The sequence below is a fragment of the Lactuca sativa genome, chromosome 5 (genome assembly GCF_002870075.4).
Source record: "Lactuca sativa cultivar Salinas chromosome 5, Lsat_Salinas_v11, whole genome shotgun sequence".
NCBI lineage: Eukaryota > Viridiplantae > Streptophyta > Magnoliopsida > Asterales > Asteraceae > Lactuca > Lactuca sativa.
In genome coordinates this window covers 370,375,649-370,391,722 of record NC_056627.2, presented here as the reverse complement: position 1 = coordinate 370,391,722, position 16,074 = coordinate 370,375,649, and the positions used below count along the sequence as shown (strand labels likewise).

Here is a 16,074-nt window from a genome sequence, read left to right as displayed (position 1 = left end):
CTTTTTGACAGGAGGGCCAACGAACCAAGGCTTGAAACAACGTTTTTCTCCTGCAGTACAATCTTCTCCTGGGACTTGAGAATACCCACCAGTTTCGCCAGAGAATATGATTTAAACTGCTCATGGGCTTTGACTGTGGACACCACTGCTCTCCATTCAGACCTTAGACCATTTAAGAATGTAACCTTCTGCTCGATAAGCTTCCTTTCGATGTCATGCTTGATCATCCTGCTGAGAAGATGATTGAAGCGATCGAACGTCTGGGTCACTTTTTCTTCGGCCCCTTGCCTGAATTCTCCAAACTCCGATAAGAGTAAGGTTTGGATAGAATGTTCAAGATCCTCGTCTGTAGAGTACAGTTCGCGAAGTCTATCCCAAACTTCCTTTGCCGTCGTGCAAGAGCTGACCAACCTGAAGGTGTCGGATTGAAGGGCAAATCTAATCAATCTTAACGCTTTGATATTGCACTGGAATTTATCCTTTTCATCTTGTGCAATATCTTTAACATCCTTCAGCAGATCATTGTACTCCTTTTGAGTTTTGATAATCCTGGATGTTGCAGAATGAGAAAAAGGTCCATTAATGATAGCTTCCCATATGAGGTATCCATTATCCTCAGATCCTATCACGTAGTCTTCGAAGTGATGCGCCCAGACTTCATAGTCATGGGTATATAGGATTGGAATCTTTGTCGTCGAACCGATGCTGTTGGAAATATTGATAGGATTTGATTGCGATTCGTCCATTAAAAAAAACTGTTAAAAGATCAGACTAGTAATAACTCAGATTAGGGCAAAACAATAAATATCAAGATACGTCAATAATGAGATGACGGCTCAATAAATATCAGTGATTGCGGAAAAACCCTAATTTAAACCTTTTCACAGAAAAGATGTGTATCGATTACATAGCCTCCCGCTCTGATACCAATTGATGAGATTAAAACTTTAATCTATGAAGATCGATTAGATCTTAAACAGGTAATTAATTATAAAAACAGCAAGAACACGAAAATAAGAACAAGGCAAGAGTGAATGAATCGTGTCGAATGATTAAAACAAAATCCTCAGAAGAGCTCGATTAAGAACATCAACTGTAGAGGATTGGTAGGTTACAAGAACGATTAAAGAAATCTGTAAATTCTATCGTTATGCTCTGATCTGTCGTTTCAATCATTAACCTAATATGCATGCAAGCATATACTTATATAATAAACAAAAAGGGCTCTCGGTTGGACAGGCCCAAACCGGAATACAAACTAAATAAATAAACAGTCGAGCCCAAATGACGCAATCTTCAACAAAACTTCAGCCCAACAATTGATAAATCAACGGACCATTGCTCTCACCGAAGTGTTCTTCTAATTCAAGCCACAATTCTCTTGCACTCTTGCAGTCGTCGAGAAAATGAAGGCTCCGACGATCTCTTTTGAAATTGCGTTCAGAATCCAAGATCTAACCGTACAATCATTACTTATCCATTCATCTTGTTCAGTACCAGTAGATTCTGGTTGTTTCTTGGTTCCATCAACAAATCCGGTTTTCTTCTTAGCTCCGAGAGCTAATTTGATCGAGAATTCCCACTGCGTATAGTTTTCATTTCCAGTGAGGAGATTTGAAACAAGAAACATTGTGTTGTCATTTCCTTTTGGATTAAAAACAGATGAAGAAGCACTGTGTACATTCGAGTTTTGAATCGGAATTGAATCCATTTTGATGAACTCAGATCTATAACGAGGATAAGAAAAAAGAAAAAAAAAAAAAAAAACAACAAAGATCAAAGGATCGTATTCTCTGACACCATTTCAATATGAGTAATATGATAAGAAAAAGAAGTAACTGATGAAAACTCCATTGATTTACATAATGAAGCTCTGAAAGCTAATTACAGAGTACAACCAACAGAATGAAATTTATGTCTAATTAAATCTGTTTTAACAACCTCTACATATTTACAGATCTAACCTTCATGAATCTAAATATTTACAGAATAGACCCTGAGATAAAATGTAATACACATCTCTATAAATTGGCTTGAATTATATGTTTCATGACTAACGAGTGTGTTTCCTTTTATTAGTATGACACTAGGTATTTCCTCCTACCAAGCTTCAGTTCGTGAAAAACCCCATTCAAAAGACTAATCTGATAAAAATGCAGTAAAATATTTTTAAATAAGCATTTAGCCCTATTGATTTACTTTATATCTCATCGCCACTCTCCTTTTTCTTTTCACTTTCATTCTTTTTTAATAAAAGACCATCATGCCCTTCAAAAATATATCTATTTTCCATGTTTTGCACTTTCGAATTTCCATTCTATTAGATTAGTAATCTTTAATTGACACATTTTGGAAAATTATTCTACTAAGTATCCAAATTATGTATATACATTTAGATGCTTAAGCAAATGCTTTTAATTTTTTAATTTATAAAATTTCATTTATTTGGTTATAAACTTCATATGCTTCGATCACAAGCAAAAACTAGAACATGGGCTGCTTCACACAGGCACCTTGTGCACCAAGATAATCACAAGAAGAACTAATTCATGTAACAAGTAGGAAGAAGTGAAACTGTTGGACTGATCACATGAACAAAATGAGAATTGGTGACAGAACAGGGATTAGAACTTTAGCTTACTGATTATACAGTAACATCCTCCTCTGGCACATATCACAATATTGTCCGCTTTGGGCCACTCGGCACGAGGACTTCCCAGGGGGTCACCCATCCTGGTACTACTCCCGCCCGAGCACGCTTAACTGCAGAGTTCTTATGGGATGTAACATTCCCCTGACTGATCACATGAACAAAATGAGAATTGGTGACAGAACAGGGATTAGAACTTTAGCTTACTGATTATACTGTAACATCCCCCTCTGGCACATATCACAATATTGTCCGCTTTGGGCCACTCGGCACGAGGAATATTGTCCGCTTTGGTCCACTCGGACCGAGGACTTCCCAGGGGGTCACCCATCATGGTACTACTCCCGCCCGAGCACGCTTAACTGCATAGTTCTTATGGGATCTGCTGCCCTCATGGCTTTAAACTACGTTGTGATAGGGAAGGTATCCACACCCCTTATAAGGAATGCTTAGTTCTCTTTCCCAGCCGATGTGGGATCAGATCTAACCCACTTTCACCCAAGTGGGTTAGATCTGATCCCACATCGGCTGGGAAGGAGAACTAAGCATTCCTTATAAGGGGTGTGGATACCTTCCCTATCACAACGTATTTTAAAGCCGTGAGGGCAGCAGATCCCATAAGAACTATGCAGTTAAGCGTGCTCGGGCGGGAGTAGTACCAGGATGGGAGACCCCCTGGGAAGTCCTCGGTCCGAGTGGACCAAAGCGGACAATATTGTGATACGTGCCAGCGGGGGGTGTTATATATACCTTGCCTACCAAGGTACAGGTGAGATAATCTACCTCAAGCACACAGATACGCAGTAAGGAATTGGGGAAAACAGGATACTAAAAATATAATTTGAAAGAACCTAATGAAATAGGTCTACTGGAAAACAGAATCCTAAGCATATCCCAATGATTTACTCAACATTTCTTTCTTTCCAATAATATACCCTTTGAGATAAACCAAACCACAATCTGATACCTTTAATGTTCCTCAAAATGTGATTTACTACTACTATAGGAGCGTTTCTCGGTATAACAACATGCATTTCATTATCTTTTGTCTTATTTCATCCCTTTCTTATATAGCTTCCAACTTTCAAACATTATTTTTTTCGGTTGCATCGGTTATTTGTTTGGTTTATTAAATTTTTTGGTTTTTTTTTTTTTTTTTTTGTTTTCCTGTAGTAGCAACATACTTTCAAAAATATGGTTGGTAGGGAATCATACCTGATAAGGAAACAATTTGGGTTTTTTTTTTAAATGAAAACGTACTTTTATCCATTTATATATAGATAAGATATTAATAAACTTAAAATTCAATAAAAGTTTATAATTTGAAAATTTTAGGTTCGGGAAGTTTAGCGTATGACCATTACTTTCCTATTTTAATATATAACTAGCAGACCATTACTTTCCTATTTTAATATATAACTAGCATGTATCCCGCCGCTTCGCGGGCGGCCAAAAGTGGTTATTTATGGTTATTTTAAGTTCGTTACGGTATTACAAATATGAATAACTAAGTTATACGAATACAAATTATAAATGGAATTATGTAATTAGTAAATATTTTTATAAAATACAACACTTGCAAAAAATAGGTTGCAACCGTTAAAAATACCAACTTAGGTCTTACGAATTAGGTAACATGGGCACATTTTCTTTAAGCTCTCCTACTCCTTGCAAGACTCCATTGATCTAAATGCAAAGCAATAGAAATGTAATAACCAATAAACTTCTGTGAAATCTTTCTTGTAGGAATTTAAACACCTCCCCAACACCCTTCTACATTAATCATTTCATTTTTTTCTGTTTTATCTTTATAAATAAGGTGGGGGTAGGGTGGAGGTGTCCAACCTTCATGGAAAATCTATCCCATCTATAGAAGTTCACACAGTGCCACCACCACCACCACTTAATATTGGCCGATAGTGCTCTACCACCATGCTCTGTTTGAGCCATTATTGCTGCTGTTGCGTTGGTTTCTTCGGGGCGGCCTAACAGTTGGCATCTGTGCTCCAGGCCATTTCTTGCAGAAATCCCACAACATAGATGATAAATCTAATTAACAAAGTAAATGACCAAAATGAGTTTACAGAAAAGTGCAACTTACAAAACATATCATATTTGACCATTGTTAAAACCTTTGGAATCATCTACATACCCCCTGGGACTGGCCTCCTTCCATATATCATTAGTTGTTTACATGATAAACATTTTTTAAATTAAATCAAATTAATGAAAAAAAACAAAAAAATTAGATCTAATTTGATCCCCATACGGATTTGCTGAAAAGCCACCATAAACATTTTGAAGGATGTAATTCGGGTGAGGCCTGGAATAATGAGGGGTAATATTGTCAAATAAGTGAAAAGTTCAAGGAATTGACTTGTATGTGTATATCAAAAGGCAGTTTAGTGTTAATTTAAACTTTTGAAATGCTTTGCACTGTATCATATAACTCATCTTATACTTTAATATAAAACTTATTTTAGATCAATTATTACTTTTTTTTCATGACAGTTAGTTTCTGTTGGGGGTATGGTATTATAGAGATGTTACCTTTATTGAAGAAAAAAAGTAAATCAGAATGAGCCAAAAGTGAATGAATTAGATGATAAACTTAGATGGATTCAACATCAATGCACTGCAATATGTCAATCTTGATACCAAAATTTCGTATGGAACCTAATTGAACTCCATCTCTGATTCATATAACTTCCTTTACTCTATCACAAGGAGCATCAACAACTGTCAAAAGCTAAAAAAAAATCAATGAATAGATTTTATGAGTTCATAATGAATAGATAAAGAACCATATTGGTTGAAAAAGAAGATACATATACATATTCATACAAGGCTATTCGAAGAAAGCATACAAACACATACAAAGGAAGAAGGAGATCAAACAATGAAGTAGATTATGATAGGGATGAAGTAGAAACACCCTAGAATAATCCCTTCTACCCATAAAAGTTTAACAATACCGTGTATGCCATCGTTGGTGAAAAAATCTAAAGTTGAAGAACCATATATTGTGAGGAGACAAGTTTTATCACTTCAGTTTTATTGGGCTCAAGGACCGGCAGTAACTTCACTTCGTGGCACACTGCAAAAGGCACAAAATCAGTGAACTTTCAGTCGAATTTTGCAATTTCAATAAAACCCAGATGAAATTGAACACAAATAGGATGAGTTTGAAATAGCATCTGATGTTCCCGCTTTGCTTTGTAATATAGAGACGACGAACACAACAAACATAAAAAGACAAAAATAGGAGATAACTTGCAATTACGGAGATAACTCCGCTGGGAAATTAGGAAAGTAAAAAAAAAAGTTGGTATTGTACTCCACCCGATAAAGATGGAGTAGAATTGTTACCTATTACACGTTACAACTCCTCAATTTCGTGATTCAGAGGCTTAATTTCTTTCAATAGAGAACTTATCTCAGCCTGCCACCATTGTTCATCCCCAATCGACCGGTGGCCTCCCACATCTACCGTCAGTGGCTGAAAAGAAACAGACACTCAGATAAGTGATGGATATGTGTATAGGCAGCCCAAAGTTTTTAAAAAGAAAAACATTTGCAGGAGATTGTGGCAAGAAATCAAACATAAGCTAAAATCAGAACATGATTGAGTCATAAGTGTCGGAGTCGTTGACGAAGTCTGGTTTGGACCTGCTTATATTCCGACATCTGGAAGTTGATAATAGGCGATAATAGCAAAAAGGTGTCGGAAGAAGACATCCCTGGATGTGGAGCAAGGGAAAGAGGTCTGGTGGCGGTGGCGTTGATAGCGATAGACGATGGTGATATTTAATATAAATGAAGGCAGGAGGAGAAGCATGATGTTGATGATGCACGTTTCAACTTGGGTAAACTGAGTAAATGATAAAGTGAGTAAATGAAACCGTAACATAAAAATGAGAACGTGAGTTGAGCGGAGAGGAATCATATACCTTCTGGTACCAGTATTTGAACCAGCAAGTCAGCCGACCCAAAATTGCAAGCCAAGCACCCACCCGAAAAACCCTACTATCCACCGGTCGACCATCATTTCGCCAAAACCCAATGACGACTCAGAAGAAGTGGAAAGATGAAGCAGAGTGGTCGAAAAAGCAAAAAATCTTGTGGAAGAAAACAATAATGGCGAGAGGGATAGAGAGAGTTCTGGAAGGATGGAAGACGATGATGTTTGTTGAGTATATCTGATGTCTTGGTAAAACGGTGGAGAAGACACTGATCCAAATGATAGCGGTGAAGAGAAGATAGAAAAACACGTGTCCACCTTCAGTCTAGCTAATGGACCAAAACCCTCATTAGTGAACATAAGGAGATCTAAGAGACTAGAGGCTTTATTACCAGAAAAGGATGATGATAAGACGTTGCTTGTGGATCTACAATCTCCTCTTGAATACAAGCTTCAAATCACATAAGGTTAACTTAAAAATGGCTCACAAGCATTGGGGTATCGAGATCTAGGGTTTGGATAATAGAGGATGGAAATGAGTCCGTGAAGTGAAGATTAAGATGCTTAAATAGGGTGCAAAACGCTGAATCTAGGGTTTCCCAAACTCAGACCAACTCGTCGAGTTGGTCCTTCCCAACTCGTCGAGTAGGTCTCTCTACTCGCATGCAAAACAAGTTCCTACTCGTCGAGTTATCCTCCATGGACTCGATGAGTAGACCTCCAATTTGCTTATTATATTTCCTTAATTAGCCATCTGGTTTCCTGTTGTTACAACAACGGACCCCATAGAGGTAGTGGCAAAATCTTGAGGACGAAAACAACCGCCCCTAACTCCAAGTTGTGCGTCGGGTGGTTTGCCTCGTGAGGCTTCAGCTGCCTCAAGGCATAGCCGTATTGGCGATAACGTGCCCTCTCTACATCAATATTGCACCCAAACCCGAGATAGACGCATCGCAGTATACTACAAAATCCTCAACGCCCTTTGGCAGGGCTAAGATCGGCGCCTCGCACAACCTCTGCCTCAAAGTCTCGAACGTTGGCTGCTGATCAGGCCCCCAACGAAATACAACGGCCTTCTTCGTTAGCCGGGTCAGGAGTATCACTATCTTGGAGAAATCTTGTATGAATCTCTGGTAATAGCCTGCTAAACCAAGGAAACTCCGATTCTCAGATGGAGACATCGGAACCTCCCATCTCATCATGGCCTCCACTTTGGCCAGGTCGACCAAAATACCGTTCTGGTTGACAAGGTGCCCCATAAATTGCACCTCGTGCAACCAAAACTCGCACTTGAAGAACTTGGCGTACAAGATCTCCCTCCTTAGGGTATCCAACACCTCTCGCAAGTGCTCCTTGTGCTGCTCCTGCAGCTTGAAGTAAACCAAGATGTCATCAATAAAGACTATCACAGACCAATCCAACATCGGTCTGAATACGCAGTTCACGAGGTCCATGAACACGGCAGGGGCATTGGTGAGCCCAAAGGGAATCACCACGAACTCGTAATGGCTGTAGCGAGTCCGGAAAGTAGTGTTCAGTACATCCTTATCTCTGACTCTCATCTGGTGATAGCTTGAACGCAAATCGATCTTGGAAAACTAAGATGCCCCCTAAAGCTGTTTGAAGGGATCGTCAATCATCGGGAGTGGGTAACGGTTCTTCACCGTTACCTTATTCAACTCCTGGTAATCTATACACATCCGATGTGACCCATCTTTCTTCTTCACAAACATGATCAGAGCTCCCCAAGGCGAACTACTCGACCTGATAAATCCCTTGTCTAACAACTCCTGCAGCTGTGTAGACAACTCCTTCATCTTGGGAGGAGCCAACCCATATGGTGCCTTGGCTATTGGAGTCGCACCCAGAACTAGGTCAATCCTGAACTCCACTTGTCTCTCTGGAGGTATCTCAGGCAACTCCTTCGGAAACACATCCGAGTACTCCCGCATATATGGCACATCTCTCACGGTTGCCTTACCTGCCTCCCGGGTATCCATAATGTAGGCGACATAACCTGCTCAACCCCGTTGAAGGTAGCAATGTTTTGAAAACCGAACCGGACATTGAATCGGTTGTGTTGCCAGTTCGATGGTTCAACTGGTTCGATCGGTTCAACCGATCCCAAAAACCAGATAAACCGGATATATATATATATATATATATATATATATATATATATATATATATATATCACACACACACACACACACACACACATATATATATATATATATATATATATATATATATATATATATATATATATATATATATATATATATATATAACGATTATAAAATTTTAAAATGAGTCAATAATATCTTATTTTTATATGTTACTCTCTTAAAAATTTGTTATAACGATTCAAGGAGTTATATGTATTTGTGTGTATATACCGACAATGTTATCAATTGAGTTCAATATGGATTTGGTTTCATGTCTACCTTAAGTATGCTTATTTTTCTTGCATATTTCACTTTTAGGGGAGATTGGTGATTTAACTATAAAAAAATAAAAGGTATTATTGAATGTGGAAGAAAATAAGTATAGAGTATGCACAATGAATTAATTTAGAGATTGTTTAGGCTATGAGCCTCATCCCACATCGCCACAAAAATAAAGTGCTTAGCCATAGAGAGTTGTATAAAAGGACAAGAATCTGAAGAGCCATTGAAACCAAAGTGTGCATCTCGCTTATGAAAGTGTGGTCCCATCTCTCTACTCTAGTTTAAAAGTTCAGTCTTTTTTATGGCAGGCCGGTTTTTTTCTGGTTAGACCAGACCGGTTTAGTCTGGTTTTTGTTTGAACTGCTGGTTTTTTCCGGTTTGATTTCAGGGTGGTTTTTGTGCTTTCAAAAACCGATATCCACACCAGTTTCCGGTTGAACCGGCCAGTCCGGTCCGGTTTTCAAAACCATGGAAGGTAGCGCCTAGCCCTCGCCGTTGAACACAAAGATGGCCCATGTTGCGGCCTCTCGCCCTGAATCACCAACTCTACCCCACTTGGGGTCCTGACACGAACCAACTGCTGCTTACAATCGATCACCGCCCCATTATGACTTTGTTCCCACACAATGGAATGGGAACCAAATCCACGAGGTAACGCTCACCATACATCCTCAAGACACAATCTCTGTAAACCTCAAATGTCGGACGGATCGGTCGTCAGCACTCACGACCTCTAGAGGACGATCCAACATGTCTGAAGACTCAGCAAACCTCTTGATGAGTGCAAGAGATACGAATGATCGGGTAGCCCTCGAGTCAAATAACACCTATACTGGGATACCATTCGCATGGAACGATCCCATCACCACATCCGGTGCAGCACGCACTTCCTCGGTGGTCAGCTGGATGGCTCGGCTCCTCACCACTAGAGCATATGGCTTGCCCTGTCAGCCATCCGTGATCCACAGGGTCGCTGGAGCTGGCGCCATCACTGGCGCTCCTGGTGTCAATCTCGGGTAGTTGGCCTTTTTATGGCCCTTCTGATTGCAATGAAAGAAAATTAGGTCTAATGTCTAAAGGATGGGGGTAGGGCCAGTACAATCCTTGCTATAGTGCCTAGTGTTGCCGTACTTGTAGCAGCCCGATCCCCCTAGCTCTGCAAATTCCCTCGTGTGGCCTGCCGCATTTCCCACAACGGCTTCGACCCTGCTGGCCCTTCGACCTCGAGTCAAATCCCTTGGGTTTCTTCCCAGAAACTCCGGTCGTCTGCCCAGTCTCTGCCTTCCTCTTCCGGATGTGCTCTATATCAATCTTCCTCTCCCTCGCCCTCTCTATCATGTCATCCAAGGTCAGGCATGCCGAGTAGCTAAAATATTTCCGAATGTCAGCTCTCAACATGTCGTGGTACCAGTTTTTCTTCATCTCCTCATCCCCCGCGTACTGAGGCATCAGTAAGGCCCTCTCCCTGAACTTGGCGGTAATTGTCACACCCCCAAACCGGAACAACGGAAACGTTCGGGGGCGGATGACTTCATGTGGTAATGTAACAAATGAATACACAGTAAAGAAAGCAATACAACCATCATATATATAATTGAAAGTTTACATTGTTAAAAGGTACATGTTCAAAAACCAATTACAATATGATGCCAAAATATGAATTTAAACTGGCGCCGCAGCGTCCCTTCTTCAAAAGCTGTTTGTTACCTGTAATTACTGAATCCCTGGGACATACAAGTAGTTTTGAAAGAGTAGATCAACATTTAAGCTGGTGAGTTTCATAAGTATTAAATGACAATGTGCTCTATGAAATGAAATGTTTTGTTTTTGTTTGTTTGTTCCTAGAAAATCACATATTTTCTACTAGTATAAATGTAGCATTTTATCAAGACAAATGTTTGTTTCTAGAAAATGTATGTACGTATAGAATTTCCAGTACGTCTGAAAAACCCCGTAAATCAATGTATTTTTAATACCCCATGTGAGTTTTTATAACCATGTTATTGACTAGGAATGCCTATACGCAACGTTCTTCAGGCGTTGGAATGTTTTGACGTTTGTCACCCCAAATGGTGTACTGTAGCTAACAGTCAGGGCGCGAGGTTGTTAAGCCCGTATAGATCTATACACAAACACCATGCTCCCCCTCCAAGGGATTTTGGAATATAATACAGGACTTGAAATGTGTACTCGAACGTACGTGAAGTTGATGTCTCACAAAACTTAGTATAAAAACAGATTTACGTGTAAAAATGTTCTTTTGTTCTTGTATGTGAAAGTGACTTCTTGAAAATAGTGTTTCTAGTATGTAAAAGTTCGTAATGTTCTCGTAAAACTATACATATTATATTTTTCTTTAAGTGTGTCTCGTTTGTATAGTAATCCCTAGTAAAATATTCACTTGTTATGAAAAGTATAATTTTTATAGTGCCAAGATGGACACATATACATACAGTATAAGCAGGGTGTTTGATCTATACATATATAACAACATTTTTCATTTCCAAAGATATGATGTTATCGTGATATATTTTTGCATACGAAAGTTTCCCTATAATAGTTATAAATCACATATGATTCCATTGATAAAAAGTGTATAATGAAACTTTTTATAACACACGATAATAATCGTGTGTTTTACTTGTATTCCACCCCTTAAAAGCATATAAAAGTATTTATAAAATATTTAAAAGTGTGGATTATAAGGGTATGAACGTACTTGAAAGATCGGAAAAAAGGCGAGATGAAAACCGAGCAGAATTTCGACTCGAGAAAGCGGATTTTCTCGGGATTCTCGGGAATCTCGGGAGCACAAATGACCTTCGGGACCTGAGCAAGGAAACCGGGGCTTCGGGATAGTACGTGCATGGAAAACGAGGCAAAAACACAAGAAAAATGAGAGGGAATGGCTCTTCTCTTCGGAACCCTCGCATCCCTTTTATAAGGGGTGGGAACCGCCTCCGTACGCGGGGCGTACTCTAATATGCTGGGCGTACTCGTGCGTCACGCATGAGCGCATCCTCGACTGCTTCGGACTCCGGATGGGACTAGACATAGGCTCGCATAGGGCGCGGCGTGGACGATCTGAGGCCTAGGCCTTGAGTACGCTGGGCGTACGAGCGTACGTTGGGCGTAACTCGGATCGACTTGGTGACTCCTCCTTCGGATAATACCAAGGTTAAATAATAAAATTTATATTTTAATTATTTAATAAACTTCAAAAATTCATATATTCTTCATACAAACTCCGTTTTCGACGTTCTTTATATCCACGCGTAGGTGAGACTACGCTCTACAACTTTCGTTTAGATTCCGTCGTCAAATTTTGAAATTATTTTTATTATTTATTTTTAAAAGGTCGTGGTAAGAAAATTTCGTTAGAAATTCATAACTCTATTATCTGACGTCTGTTTTTACCAGACTTTTTACCGTTGTAATACCATTGTCTAGACCTTTGATCTCATTTAGGTCATTCTGGCCAAAAGTCGCTCGATCTCTGATTCGAGTTTTTAGCTGTCTGTCGCTAAGCCGAACTTGGAAAAATGATAACTTCATTATACGAAGTCAGATTTGGGCGTTCTTTTTACGTACGATCACGGTTTAACGACATCTAACATAGTAGGTAATTAATTAAAGACTTTTTGGACATTTTATTTTCGAAGTTAATTTCATTATATCAAAAGTGGTTACAATACTTGACTTTTTAGGTCATTACATAGAGTTGAAATACCGGGTTGTCACAATAATCTCCTGTTAGATTAGTGTCTAAGTCCATAACTATTTTGGTATGTACTTGACCCGATGGTGCATGGTCCTTTTGGGTTGCGTTCACCAAAGCAACTTGATAGGATGAATTATGGAGAGAAAGGATTAAATATGATTTATTAATATATTATGAGAATAATATATTAAAGGAGAAATCATATTCTTTAATTAATATTAGTCAAGAATTAATAAGAATTAAGTTTGTGGTTAAAAGAGATTAATTAAACTTAAGGGACTGGAATTGTAATTATTGATGGGTTTTGGTCATAAGACATCCTATGTGCTCATACAAACCCTAAAGCTCGGATCTAGGTTTCTCTATTGTACATACTTTGAATCCAAGACTTGAACCCTAATTCTAGCATATGGAAATCAGAATTCACATGTAAATAGGTTTAAGAACATACCTTGATTGTTATATAGCAATAACAATCCAATTCTTCCTTGAATTGACCTTGGAAAGCTGAGAGTCACAAGTGTCACTCCTCTAATGGCTTACAAACACCATAAGCAAGTGGAGAAGGTATAAGGAGAGAGGAGGGAGGTTAGAATTCGTATTTGGGACCTCTTGGGAAGGGATACACGAATTCCTAACCCTAGGGGTGTTTATATAGGTGTAGAGATAGGGTTTCAGTCATTATCCTTATCTAGTTGATTATCCATTAAGCAACCAATAAGATAATCCTTGAATCCTTATCATACTCGAATTCTAAGGCTTTCCAACCTTAAATTCGTTCACCATACTTATAAGATAATTCTTACCTTATTTTGCAACTATCACATAATTACAATTCAGCCCCTCAAGTTTAATTAATTACACTTGATCACAAAATTAATTCTCAATTAATTATTGACCAATATTAATTAAACAAATATGATTTCTCCTTTAATATATTATCCTTATAACATATTAATAAATCATATTATCCTCTCTCTCTCTATATATTTCTCCAATCAAGTTGCTTTGGTGAAGGCAACCCAAAAGGACCATGCACCATCGGGTCAAGTACATACCAAAATAGTTATGGACTTAGACACTAATCCAACAGTCTCCCACTTGGATAAGTCTAACAACTATTCTGCGTATGACTTCGGATCCCGATCTGCAATCGTAGCTTTCCAAAGCCGCTGTCAACTCTGATCATATCAAATACGCGTGTCCTTAGATAAGGGATCAAATATTCCTCCATTCTAGATATCATATGAGATATGATTTCTAATCATTCTCTTTGTACTACTTCTCGATTTCTGATTTATGACGACTGACTAATTGAACAAATCAAATTAGCCCTAGCCCGGCCGAGCATTTACGTTTGTCATCACTAAACCATCGAGGGGCCCAAAGATATCGCTTTTATCCTACTTTGAATAAAAGGAACGGATAAACTTTGATACAATGCTCGCTTGCACTCACGCACCGAATCACACACAACAATATGTTTTATAACACCAAGTTACTGGTGCGTTTACATATTATCAATGTGCAACCGATTCGCAAGATACAACTCACACATCTCGGTTTCAAGAATATAAGATGTTATCGTCTCACCAATCACTCGTGATACAATCCATGGAGTGATCCAAGTGAGCGTGGGTTTAATCCAATGCTCAAATCACATTCATAAGCACTCATGAACGTTGCAGCAAACATTTGCTTATGTCTAATACTCTTTTAGACAATCCACACACCAATTCACGACAGTCTTCATTCATACCTACTTCCAACATATGAACGACTGTGGCCCGTTTGAATAATTCGATTATTCTTAATAAACTCAATTATTCTGGAAGTCAAAACATGCAAAGTGAAACACAAGAATAATACTAATCCCATATGGCCTCAAACCTTTGAGTATAAATAAAACTCCTTTTATTTATCACCATATCGATTACTCATTATTTGTCGTTTCGGGTAATCAACTTCTTACTTGAATTCCAACACTTGTCTCATGCTCCTAGCATGCACACAATGTTTACCTATGGTTCTTACTTTGTGAAATAGATCACATTGAACACATTTCCAATCCTTCTCATTTCACAACTCCAAATCTGTTTTTCATAAGTCAAAGAATATCAAATTCTTGCTACTTATAGAATATGCTAGATTCTAACATTCTTTGCAACTATCCTTTCGTAATGTCCCTGCACCAAAGTCACAAAGACTATTGCCAATGATATTACAAAGTCTTCTATCGGAGATTGTTACAAGACAATTCCATAGACGTGATGTCTCTCTCTCAAAGTACATTCTTTGAACATCCTTTTGCATAGAAGTCTCTAATCTAATCATAGATTTCTCAATATTCAATTCCTAATATGGATACACTTCCATATGTTCCATATGACAACTCATTCTATGATGTCGATATGGTCCATCCAATATGGAAACATTTCCATATTTTCCAATACTATACTTCCAACTACTCACAAGCGACCAATCCTCGTCGAACTTGGATTGTCCTTTGATAGTTGTTTAATTATTTTAGTCTAAACCGATTCTTGTCCTTTTTCCCTCTAAATGTGCTCGACATTTGGAAAATTTTAGAATGGTCAAACATTAAAGCATTTGCAATCGATCCTATACCCGAAGCGTATGGGACACGACTCATAATGTTTTATTTGCTATGTTCTCAAAATTCGAATTGTGAAAAGGGATGCCGTAATCATAATCGAAATTTTAAGAACACACTTTGTACCTTTGACTAATTTTATTAACATTTCTCAACCTAAACCTTTAGATCTGAAATGAAGCATAATATTCTCTCCCTTAATTATAGCAAAACAACTCTTCAATTATTGCAACTTTGCAAAGTATGACTCTTGTTTTCTATAATTAATATTGCTAATCTTGCAATACTTTCCTTAATAATCATAAAATCATAACTTTTATGCTCCCACTATCTTGATGATTATTATAACACATAACACTTATGCTCCCACTAGCTTCGACATGTATTCTTAAACGTCTTAACTTCCAGAAAGACAATACCTATTGAATTTCTTGAGTCCATGTTTCTAATACATAGTGCTTTGATAATCCTTTATCAATGCTTCTTGAACTTATACACCTTTACTTTCGATAGTTCATATGTGTGTCTAAACAATTAAGACTAATTGCCAAACCTCACAATTCAAATTATGGAAAGGGATGCCGTAACCATAATTGAATTCGAGAATGCAATTTTACAATCACTATCTTCTTAAAATCTGTCTTAGTGAAAGCATTTCCTCACAATCATTTTCATGAA

The 16,074-nt window shown here is 38.2% G+C and overlaps 1 long non-coding RNA gene across 6 annotated transcripts; it reads right to left on the bottom strand.

Annotated features, from left to right (window-relative positions):
* Nucleotides 1–4,162: 4,162 nt before the first annotated feature.
* On the bottom strand, nucleotides 4,163–7,124 carry LOC111921499 (uncharacterized). 6 transcript variants are annotated; one of them, XR_006191700.2, is made up of 5 exons: nucleotides 6,601–7,124; nucleotides 6,320–6,521; nucleotides 6,020–6,149; nucleotides 4,496–5,747; nucleotides 4,163–4,336 (listed from the first exon to the last, which is right to left on the bottom strand). It is a non-coding gene; the product is annotated as an uncharacterized LOC111921499 (long non-coding RNA). The 6 variants fall into 6 exon arrangements; XR_006191702.2 differs by having other exon boundaries at nucleotides 4,163–5,399; nucleotides 5,626–5,747; XR_006191701.2 differs by having other exon boundaries at nucleotides 4,163–5,389; nucleotides 5,626–5,747.
* Nucleotides 7,125–16,074: the final 8,950 nt, after the last annotated feature.